Source organism: Anopheles gambiae, chromosome 2, assembly GCF_943734735.2.
Source record: "Anopheles gambiae chromosome 2, idAnoGambNW_F1_1, whole genome shotgun sequence".
NCBI lineage: Eukaryota > Metazoa > Arthropoda > Insecta > Diptera > Culicidae > Anopheles > Anopheles gambiae.
The window spans coordinates 64,792,203-64,801,217 of NC_064601.1; positions in this window are offsets into that span (position 1 = coordinate 64,792,203).

The following is a 9,015-nucleotide window of genomic DNA, read 5'->3' on the forward strand; positions in this document are numbered from 1 at the left end:
AATATGAATTGGTTTATAAACGTACCAGGACGTGGAAAGCGATAGAATTTGTTAAAATACTGTAAAACTCTTCACTTTCCAACGTTTTCTACAGGTGTCCATCTTACCCTTCATGGTGTCCATCTTTCCCATATCAGGTGTCCGTCTTACCCGAACATTTCAACACCGCACGAAAAAAATCATGTTTTTCATTCATGAAAAAAATGCAAAAATCGATGGAAACTTAAAAGTTTCAACACATTTCCTGAAAAAAAAAATGATTGTAAGATAATATATGCACATTTTCATGATCGTTGCACTTATACACTCTAGATTTTTACCATTTCTCTTAACGCGTCCGTCTTAACCTACCTTCCCCTACTTCTTAGTATTATGGTGTTTGTAATGGTCCACAATGCTTCAAATTCTCTTTATTCGCAACGCAGATTTCAATCCGGAAGTGAGCTTCTGCTTTATAACTTTCCCTTGTCGAGAGAGAAGTAGCTGAAAGAACGAGTACAAGTAGCATAATTTTACACAACATATCAAGGATTGGTTCAATGCAGCTGTTGGCATTACCATCAACGGAGAGCGTATGTATATTACAGGGTTTCACACTTTATCTCAAGACCGCGGGACCAATTCCCGAATCTGTCTTAGTCAATGCCAAGACTGCGGTATGATACTTGAAAACGTTGATGGTACCTGAAAACGTTGATGATACCCGAATTCATCGGATGCAATGCTGAATATGCGGCACATTTCTCGAACACACTGTGGGGAATAGTGGTATCTGGAATATCCTTAATATCTTCTCTCAACGAGGAGTCTGTACTAAGAAGAGAATTGTAGGATAATGGTAAATCGTTAGCGTACTAAGCTCAACCTGTAGAGAAGAAAAGTCATGAAAAACGTCCAAAAGTTTGCATTTAGACTCTTCCTCTGCCAGTGCTTTGAATTTTTCAATTACCAAAGGATTTAATATTGAACAGCGGACGAATAGGCGAAGTACTAGTTGCTTAAAACGAAGCGTCAAAGGCATCATTCCAGACATCACTTCTAAAGACATGGTATGAGTAGACTTCATCCTTCAATCCTGAGACAACGATACTATATCCTTTCAAGTCGGATAAGTTGTGTCTTGGCTGCCCAGTGGAAGCAAACGCATCCGTATTCTAAGACAGACAAAATAGTTGTTTTATAGAGCATCAGGATATCGGCTGGGTGTGCTCCCCACCAGAAGCCTGTTATTGTTCGAAGAAAATTGATTCTTTTTGCGCATTTATTCACAAGACAGTCTCATGTCATGATAGATGTCATAGAAAAAGGAGAATTAAGGCGTTTCCGTTTTCTGTGTGGAAGATTCAATACCCAAGATTCTGGCCCAAACTTCAAGATTACTTAGTGTCGTTTGCAAGGGACTTTGTAGCTCAGTGATATTTTTACTTGTAACAGAAATAACTGAATCATCTGCCAATTGCATCTGGCTAGCGCAGATTTTGGCCCGTTTCTCGCGCAGGACCTCTGTTGGCGAAATGGACGAACTATTTATGGCGGCGGAGCAAAAAAAACGGTCAAAAAATTTAAAAATATTGGCGCCCATTTTTTCGTCCGCTTCTTCTCCCTCCCTCACCCTGCCCTGCCTTACTTGCGCTTCTGCCCGTGCCTTCCGCCGCCAGCTGATTGGTTGTTGTGGTGTATGCGTTGATTCATATATGTGCATTGCGGTTGTGTATTGTTATTGGTGGGTGTTAGCATTTATTAATTTGTGTGTGACCTTGAGACGCTGTGGGAGAAGCTGGATTGGGATTCAAAGTGTTATCGGTGTATTGATGGTTTATTTTATTTCGTGCCGCTGCTGATGAGACCATTCGATGCTCCTGCCAGTTGAGGGTGAAGAAACCTATTTAAAACAAGCGTAGGAGAACGTCTAACACTAATCTAATATTTTTTTAATTTGAACATGTTTGATGCTTCAACGACCTTCTAAGCATCATGTAGCACAGTGTATAGTGGCTATAATTTTTTTTTTTTAATATGCCTAAATCTGTCTCGAGTTTTCGGGTCACGACACACACACACATACACAGCGCGGGGAAAGTGATCGTTCACTCTATCATGTCGCGATTCCCCACCCCGCCCGGCGCTAGGGATGAGGATGCGCTATATGATAGCTAATGATAGCGGAAGGGGAGGGGGGTTTGGTGGGGGGTGCGTGCTTGCGTGCGCGCTTTCATAGGTGCGTTCTCGCGTGCGCGCGTTCTTAGGTGCCTTATCGCGTGTGTGTGCGCGCGCACGTGTGTGTGTGTGTGTGTGTGTGTGTGTGTGTGTGTGTGTGTGTGTGTGAGTTTGCGCGTGCGTGTTTGTGTGTGAGTTTGCGCGCGCGTGTTTGTGTGTGTGCGTGCATTTGGAAACCCCAAAACTATTTGATTCTGATGCGTACATTTTCATCCGTTGCGGCTACAAAGTCCATGTATTTTCGATCTCGCTACCTGAGAGACAACACAACCATTGGCATTGACATCTTTGCGATCGGCTCTGCTGTTGGGGGTATTAAAAAGACACACGATCTAAGCAAACGTGCGTGTGATATATTGCACATTTATTTTGAATTCAGCGAGGTTGCTGTTACATGCAATTTCGGAGAGTATCTGCAGAAGGCGTTGCGGAATCAATTGGTCTTCGGGATTAAACGTGGCGATATCCGTGATCGGCTACTGGAGAAACGGGATCTAACGCTGGACGGAGCACTGGAAATTGCTGTGAGTATGGAGCTCTCGCGGAAGGGAAGAACGGAGATCGAAGGCGGATCTTCTAGACAAGAACTACATGCAGTTCATCAACCGCGAAGAGATAACAAAGGGCCAAATATTGCAAAACATAATGCTACGGCAACCAGTACTAATTGTTTTCGTTGTGGAGATAAAACGCACTTAGCAAATGCGTGCAAGCACAAACGCACTGTGTGCTCCTTTTGCAAGCTGCAAGGGCACTTAGCAAAGGTGTGTTTAAAAAAGTCTGCTTCTACTAAAACCGACACACGGCCGATAAGAAAAACCCATGCGGTACACGCAAATTATGCTATTAACCACCAAGGAACAAACAATTTACAGATCCGAGATATTTGTTCGGTGCACAATGGGCATTTGCCGGGATGAAATTCAAAAAATCAACTTTGTAATAGCGCAATTCCAAATAATAGGTTGTAATACTAAGGGTTAAACTAAGAAAAATGCCAAATATGAGCTCTTTATCTGTTCTGGTTCTCTAGAAAACACCTCTCAAAGTCGAGATTTGTTAAAAAAACGCAGAAAAATCTTCACTTTTTTGGAAAACTTTGAACCTTTGTAACTTTTTCAAATATGAACCGATTTTGATAAGTTTAGACATTTTATAAAGGATATTTAGTCAGCTTTATAAACACATGAAAAATTTTGATCTAAGTTAATTTTATGCAAAAATATACGATAATAACTGAAGAAACCTCCTGAAAATTTTCATCATTTTAATTTTTGACTTGATGCCATTATAAAAGTGGCGTAGAGTGGCGTTGTCTCATATATGTCACATCATAGTGTAATATATATGCTATCAATCTGTGAAGAAATATTCTGCGAAAGTTTGCGAACGCGAATTTTATTGATGTTTTTTCACATCAACTTTTTCTAAAAACAGACACATGCGTAACTAGGCGGCTCCATAGGTGCCTAGTGTAGCGTATTTCGTGTATTCTACAAAAATATATTCTACGTGCTTTTGATCAACTTTCATTTCAATTACGAAGCTGTGTATCTTAGTTTCAGCTCATGTACTTATCTTATATGTAAATTTCATTCTAACCTAACTTTATCATTAAATATAATGAAGCAAATCAGAACCAAATACCTTTTGGTCCTACTGCAGATTATAGAAGGATATAAGGAAAGTAATTCTTAAATTATACGCATAACAGGAAAACGTTATGAATGTGGGAGAAGGAACTCCCAAAAGTCATGACAAACTAAATATAAGGATAGAGGGGAGATGCTACAAAGAATGTTTTGCAAGAAAGAAAATGCATCCAGAAGGACATTTTGTATAATGAGCTGTATTCCTCTGATTTGTTAACCAGTTCAATATCAGTAGCTACACGCACTTAAACAAAGACAGGGTTTAACTTTACAAATGAAGTAAATACTTAGTTTGTAGCTATCGTGCAATTTTGATTTTTTCAGATAGTTGTAAAACCAAGAAGGATTTTTAGTTTTATTACCCCTTCTGAAGGCAGTACAGCACTTGGAAAGGTATTGGATGAATATTCAAAGACAAACAATATGTGCTGCTTTTTATTACGAATTTGGGAAGTACTTTATTTCAATGCACCTGCTCTATCTAATTATTTAAATGCCTTTATTCATGTCTTTAGAAAAGTGAACTAGACGTCAGGAGCTTGTAATAGCATCCACCTAAGTTGTGTATGTAAATTTTTAATATTTGTACTACCTGTGGGTAAAAGTGACGAGAATTAGCTACAATTGTCCTATACAAAGCAGAAAAAAATATCTTATTCAAAATTATTATGTTTTGTTTATATATTATTATTATTATTATTTATTTAATCTTCATTATGGAACATTACAGTATATTTTAAAATGGTTTATACTATTAGCAACAAATAATACAAGAAAAAAAACACACAAAATTAATAAAACTAAGCAAAGATCCCTTAAAACAATATTTTATGTAGCGCCACCTGGTGGTATGGATGCGAACTACAAATAAAATGTTATTTACTATCATAATACTTTACTACAAATGATAAAAACTAACAATTTCTGCAAAAATAATTTTATCCCGCAATTTGTTCTAAACTGCCCATTGTGCGGTGGGGGGGTTATCGCGCTGTCGGAAATTTATGCTGGACGTTTTGGTCAATGGGAAAAAGATAAATTTTGAAATCGATACCGGTTCGCCCGTCAGTATCATTAATGCTGCACTATATAATAGATGCTTCCCTACGACAAAAATGCGTAAAAGTGACACAGAGTTAGTAAGCTATTGCAATACAAGCATCAATGTGTTGGGTATATGCGATGCGTCAGTGACGCTGGATGAGAAAATTCTCAAATTGCCATTATACGTCGTAGAGTCAGAAAAACATCCACTATTGGGTCGAGAATGGCTTAAAGAGATGACGTTAGATTGGAATAGTATATTTTCAAAGAGCGATATTAATACACTTGCTAATTATACAGACTGCACGACTGCTGCTGCTTCTACTTCTTCTTATCGTGCTACTGTTGCTTCTTCGGATACGTATACTTCTGCTGCTGCTCCTGCTTCTTCTGATCGTACTAATCCTTCTGCGAGCGGGTCTGCTCCTGTTTTACCGAATAAAGTTGCTACCTTACTGCAACGTTACCCACAAGTATTTGATTCTTCGATTGGTCGAATTTCAAATGTGCAAGCAAACCTTCGCTTAAAGGAAAACGCACGACCGGTGTTTATTAAGGCACGGAAAATACCCTTCAATTTGATGAAAACAGTGGAAGAGGAGCTGAATAAACTTGTGATGGAAGGAGTGCTTACGAAGGTGGATTCCAGCAATTGGGCAACACCTATAGTTCCGGTGAAGAAATCGGGCAACCGAGTTAGGATTTGTGGTGACTACAAACAAACCGTGAACCCTAACCTCGTCGTGGACAAGCACCCACTGCCGACTGTGGACGAATTATTCACTTCCCTTGCGGGAGGAACAAAATTCAGCAAAATCGACCTCGTCCAAGCGTATTTACAACTAGAAGTCGCGCCTGAAGATCGTGAGATCCTTACGTTATCGACTCATCGTGGCCTGTACCGCCCAAATCGCCTTATGTATGGTGTGGCATCGGCCCCTGCAATTTGGCAAAGAAGAATGGAAGCAATTCTCCAAGGTATACAAGGGGTAAGTGTTTTCCTGGACGACATTAAAATTACAGGTGAAAGCGATGAGGTACACTTGAAACGTTTAGAAGAAGTTCTTAGGCGCCTTAACGACTGCGGAATACGCGTGAATAAGAACAAGTGTGAATTTTTTGTTGACTCGATCGAGTATTGCGGTTATGTAATCGACAAAAATGGCATTCACAAGATCAGAGAGAAAATTGCAGCTATACAAAAGATGCCCGTACCGAAGAATAAGGATGAAGTTCGATCATTTATTGGCTTAATCAATTACTACGGTCGATTCTTTCAAAACCTGAGTACAGTTTTGTATCCTTTAAACAATTTACTAAAAACCGACGTACCGTTTAAGTGGACAAAACAATGCGAAGATTCTTTCAATCAGGTGAAAGAACAGATGCAGTCCGACAATTGTTTGGTACATTATTCGCCTGAATTACCACTACTTCTTGCTACAGATGCTTCACCCTACGGGGTAGGGGCTGTACTTAGCCACGTGTATCCAGATGGTTCAGAAAGGCCAATACAATTTGCATCGCAAACGTTAACACGTGTGCAACAAAAGTACATGCAGGTGGACAAAGAGGCTTACGCCATTGTATTTGGAGTTCGTAAATTCTTCCAATATATATACGGTCGAAGATTTACTTTGCTAACCGATAACCAGGCGAGCACAAAAATCTTCGGGGAACATAAAGGTTTACCTGTTATGTCTGCGCTTCGCATGCAACAATGTGCTACCTATCTGCAAAGCTTCGACTATGCAATAAAGTTCCGGAAATCCTCTGATCATGCTAACGCCGATGCGTTGTCGAGAATTCCTTTGGCCGTTACTGATCCGGATAACATGATCGAGGAGGCGGATTCAATAGAACTAAACCAGATAGAGACCCTACCCTTGACCGCTGCTGAGCTTGGACAAGCTACTGCTGGAGATAAATCCGTTCAGATACTAATGCAATCATCATGGAGTCCAGTTCACATCGACAGTATTTGAGCAGTTTCTGAGAATGAATGGCGTTGTACACAAAATGGGAGCACCATATCACCCCGCCACCAACGGTCAAGCGGAACGTTACGTACAAACCATAAAGCAGAAACTGAAGGCGTTAAAGTGCTATAAATCCCAGCTGAATCAAGAACTGTGCAATATCCTACTTACATACAGGAAAATGATTCACCCATCTACTGGTAAATCGCCGTCAATGCTGGTGTTAGGACGTCAAATTCGCTCGAGACTGGATCTTTTACTACCCAAAAACAATATACCGAACAAACCTGAGATTGCAGTGCGTCAGTTTCGGGATGATGATAGAGTGCGTGTGAGAGATTTTTTGTCACAGACTAAATGGAAGTTTGGAATCATTTCAGAAAAGGTCGGTAAACTTCGATATACTATACGATTGGACGATGGACGGATCTGGGAACGTCATATCGATCATATAGCTGGGGTCGGCAGTAACCTACGAGGAAGACAATTGGAAACTTCAAACGAGGAGGAACTTGCGGAAAGCAACGAGCAACCACGCTCCCACACCACAACGGTTACCCCAGCTACGACCAGAATTTCATCTGAAGATACGGACGGTACTACGACTACAACTATAATGGTACAGTATCGGACATTAAGATAGAACCCTGGTGTTTTCAACGCACCGTGCACTTGTTTTGCCACGTTACTTGTGTTTGTGTGTGTGTGTGTGTGTGTGTGTGTGTGTGCGGGTTTTTGTCTGAAGAAACGTAGCTTGACATGGTTTCATATTGCGTTGCAAGCATTCTGTTTATGTGTGTTATCATGTGAAACAGCGTGTGTTTACACTTGGATAAAAGCTAAAGTTTGCATCGACAGCAGCGCTTGTTCCTCGGACGAGAACGCAGGTGTGCTGTTTCATGAATGTGAATACGACACCGGTGCGAAATGAAAACGCGCGCAATAGCAATGAACTCGGCATTCCCTCACAGGTGTTTCACCAGTGCACGCCATTGAAAGGCATGCGTGCATCTCTGCGTTAAACGTTGTGTGCGCATGGGAAACTTTGTGTGTGCATTGAGCAAGAGCGCTGGTGTTCTTTTCAATGGGCGTTTTTCGTTGGCCTGTTCTGGTTTTGAATGGGTAGATGCTCACTCGCTTACTCATTGATAGTTTTTATCAATACGCTTTTTTGCTGCTCGACAACGATGTGATTCATCGCGTATAAAAGCAGAACGCAGGCAGTGCACGGCATTAGTCGTGTCCAAGTTTTTAACCAGTGTGTTCTTGACGGTCTAAGCAAGCAATTTTAGTAACAATGGGTCGAGGTAAACATTGTACCGATTATCAGCGCCATATCATTAAGCGAATGGCGGCTGCTGGCATTAAGCGCAGAACGATCGAGTTCGTGATGGAACGATCGCGCACCTTTGTAGCAAACGCGCTTCGGACAACCGAAACGCGCAAGTCACCCGGACGTCCTCGGAAGACCACGGCGGAGGAAGACCGTAAGATCGTAAACATATCGAAGAAACATCCGTTTAGCTCGGCACCAGAGATCCGAGGCAGACTGAAATTGGTGGTGACGCCGAGAACAGTTCAGCGAAGATTGGTCAGTGCCGGGCTACTCGCGCGAGTGCCACGCAAAGTGCCCAATTTAACACTTGCGCATAAAAACGCACGGGTGTTATTTGCAATTGAGCACATGTTCTTCGATGAGGAGGATTGGCGCAGGGTTTTGTGGTCAGACGAGTCGAAATTCAATCGACAGGGGTCGGACGGACGCAGGTTGGTTCGGCGCCCTGTTAATTGTGCTCTTGATCCGAAGTACTGCTTCAAAACTTTCAAGCATGGCGGTGGTAGTCTCATGGTGTGGGGATGCTTCTCCTACTATGGGATGGGTCCGTTGGTTCGAATCCACGGTAATTTAAATCGTTTTGGGTATCGAGACATTCTTGATACTCATTTGCTATCGCATGCTAGGAAAAACCTTCCTCGGTCTTGGATGTTTATGCAAGACAACGATTCTAAGCATACTTCCGGGACTGTCCAAACTTGGCTTGCTGACAACAATGTCAAAACAATGAAGTGGCCAGCCCTTAGCCCGGATCTCAATCCCATTGAGAACCTCTGGGCAATTTTCA